The 2,500-nt window shown below is 50.4% G+C and overlaps 7 non-coding genes across 7 annotated transcripts in view; 4 read left to right on the forward strand and 3 right to left on the reverse strand.

The window, feature by feature from the left end:
• Positions 1–4: 4 nt before the first annotated feature.
• Positions 5–197, reverse strand: LOC131455045 (U2 spliceosomal RNA). The gene has a single exon (XR_009239668.1). It is a non-coding gene; the product is annotated as a U2 spliceosomal RNA (small nuclear RNA).
• A 326-nt stretch (positions 198–523) lies between these two features.
• Positions 524–642, forward strand: LOC131454997 (5S ribosomal RNA). The gene has a single exon (XR_009239623.1). It is a non-coding gene; the product is annotated as a 5S ribosomal RNA (ribosomal RNA).
• A 296-nt stretch (positions 643–938) lies between these two features.
• LOC131455009 (5S ribosomal RNA) lies at positions 939–1,057 on the forward strand. Its single transcript, XR_009239634.1, has one exon. It is a non-coding gene; the product is annotated as a 5S ribosomal RNA (ribosomal RNA).
• A 106-nt stretch (positions 1,058–1,163) lies between these two features.
• On the reverse strand, positions 1,164–1,349 carry LOC131455087 (U2 spliceosomal RNA). Its single transcript, XR_009239708.1, has one exon. It is a non-coding gene; the product is annotated as a U2 spliceosomal RNA (small nuclear RNA).
• A 308-nt stretch (positions 1,350–1,657) lies between these two features.
• Positions 1,658–1,776, forward strand: LOC131454932 (5S ribosomal RNA). The gene has a single exon (XR_009239567.1). It is a non-coding gene; the product is annotated as a 5S ribosomal RNA (ribosomal RNA).
• Positions 1,777–1,894: 118 nt separating this feature from the next.
• LOC131455069 (U2 spliceosomal RNA) lies at positions 1,895–2,087 on the reverse strand. Its single transcript, XR_009239691.1, has one exon. It is a non-coding gene; the product is annotated as a U2 spliceosomal RNA (small nuclear RNA).
• A 308-nt stretch (positions 2,088–2,395) lies between these two features.
• Positions 2,396–2,500, forward strand: part of LOC131454929 (5S ribosomal RNA) — a 119-nt gene continuing 14 nt past the window's right edge. The window contains exon 1 of the ribosomal RNA XR_009239564.1: positions 2,396–2,500. This exon is cut by the window's right edge and continues 14 nt beyond it. This is a non-coding gene — a ribosomal RNA (5S ribosomal RNA).

Below are 2,500 nucleotides of genomic sequence, written 5' to 3' on the forward strand. Positions count from 1 at the left end.
AAGAGAATGGTGCACCGTTCCTGGTGGCACTGCAATGCCAGGTCAATGCAAGGAGTGAAGAGAGCAAGCCCCAGTTTTCACCTCCCAATGCACAAAAATGCATTTAATATTTAATCCCCATATAGAGGACATATCAGATATTAAACTGATAAGAACAGATACTACACTTGATCTTAGCCAAAAGGCCGAGAAGCTATGGCCCACAAGTGTCTGGGGCCAACTCAAGATCTTGGCACAACTCAAGATCTTGGCACACAAGTTACTTGTTGTGGTGCCATGTTTTTTAAGTGCGCATAACAAAGGCTGCTGCTGATCACCTCCGCCCCAAGGTGATCTAAGTGCACCTCTGAGCCTTGACGGACAGCTGCTTGACATTTGACACACTCAAAGGGCGCGGCCATACAGCAAATCCCACCAAAAACAACTTAAACTCTTGAACGTTCGAAAGGCTGACTTTTGAGCTCCTCCACGAGCAGGGGGCCTTGCCTAGTCTATAAAAGGAGTCTGTGTCCCCAGCCCGTCGGCTTACGGCCATACCACCCTGAGCACGCCCGATCTCGTCTGATCTCGGAAGCTAAGCAGGGTCGGGCCTGGTTAGTACTTGGATGGGAGACCGCCTGGGAATACCAGGTGCTGTAAGCTTTTACACTGCTACTTCCTTACAAGAAACATGGGCTTGCAATTACGTTGACGCACGGGCACACGTTAACGTCCTTCTAGTTTCAGCCTTGGATGTCGCTCTGCAAGCATGTGAGAAGCTTGGAGATGGGGAGCAGCTTACCCATCTCGGTGTAGCTTCCTAATACTGGAATAGAGTGTAGCAGGTAGTGGAGATAAAGGCTCAAGTGCAGTGTGTTCGAAAGGCTGACTTTTGAGCTCCTCCACGAGCAGGGGGCCTTGCCTAGTCTATAAAAAGAGTCTGTGTCCCCAGCCCGTCGGCTTACGGCCATACCACCCTGAGCACGCCCGATCTCGTCTGATCTCGGAAGCTAAGCAGGGTCGGGCCTGGTTAGTACTTGGATGGGAGACCGCCTGGGAATACCAGGTGCTGTAAGCTTTTACACTGCTGCTTCCTTACAAGAAACATGGGCTTGCAATTACGTTGACGCACAGGCACGGGCACAGGCACACGTTAACGTCCTTCTAGTTCCAGCCTTGCTTTGGTTTTCACAGAAAAAAGAGAATGGTGCACCGTTCCTGGTGGCACTGAAGAGAGCAAGCCCCAGTTTTCACCTCCCAATGCTCAAAAATGCATTTAATATTTAATCCCCATATAGAGGACATATCAGATATTAAACTGATAAGAACAGATACTACACTTGATCATAGCCAAAAGGCCGAGAAGCGATGGCCCACAAGTGTCTGGGGCCAACTCAAGATCTTGGCACACAAGTTACTTGCTGTGGTGCCATGTTTTTTAAGTGCCCATAACAAAGGCTGCTGCTGATCACCTCCGCCCCAAGGTGATCTAAGTGCACCTCTGAGCCTTGACGGACAGCTGCTTGACATTTGACACACTCAAAGGGCGCGGCCATACAGCAAAGCCCACCAAAAACAACTTAAACTCTTGAACGTTCGAAAGGCTGACTTTTGAGCTCCTCCACGAGCAGGGGGCCTTGCCTAGTCTATAAAAGGAGTCTGTGTCCCCAGCCCGTCGGCTTACGGCCATACCACCCTGAGCACGCCCGATCTCGTCTGATCTCGGAAGCTAAGCAGGGTCGGGCCTGGTTAGTACTTGGATGGGAGACCGCCTGGGAATACCAGGTGGTGTAAGCTTTTACATTGCTGCTTCCTTACAAGAAACATGGACTTGCAATTACGTTGACGCACGGGCACAGGCACACGTTAACGTCCTTCTAGTTCCAGCCTTGCTTTAGTTTTCACAGAAAAAAGAGAATGGTGCACCGTTCCTGGTGGCACTGCAATGCCAGGTCAATGCAAGGAGTGAAGAGAGCAAGCCCCAGTTTTCACCTCCCAATGCTCAAAAATGCATTTAATATTTAATCCCCATATAGAGGACATATCAGATATTAAACTGATAAGAACAGATAATACACTTGATCTTAGCCAAAAGGCCGAGAAGCGATGGCCCACAAGTGTCTGGGGCCAACTCAAGATCTTGGCACACAAGTTACTTGTTGTGGTGCCATGTTTTTTAAGTGCGCATAACAAAGGCTGCTGCTGATCACCTCCGCCCCAAGGTGATCTAAGTGCACCTCTGAGCCTTGACGGACAGCTGCTTGACATTTGACACACTCAAAGGGCGCGGCCATACAGCAAAGCCCACCAAAAACAACTTAAACTCTTGAACGTTCGAAAGGCTGACCTTTGAGCTCCTCCACGAGCAGGGGGCCTTGCCTAGTCTATAAAAGGAGTCTGTGTCCCCAGCCCGTCGGCTTACGGCCATACCACCCTGAGCACGCCCGATCTCGTCTGATCTCGGAAGCTGAGCAGGGTCGGGCCTGGTTAGTACTTGGATGGGAGACCGCCTGGGAATACC

The sequence above is a fragment of the Solea solea genome, unplaced genomic scaffold (genome assembly GCF_958295425.1).
Source record: "Solea solea unplaced genomic scaffold, fSolSol10.1 scaffold_70, whole genome shotgun sequence".
Taxonomy (NCBI): Eukaryota; Metazoa; Chordata; class Actinopteri; order Pleuronectiformes; family Soleidae; genus Solea; species Solea solea.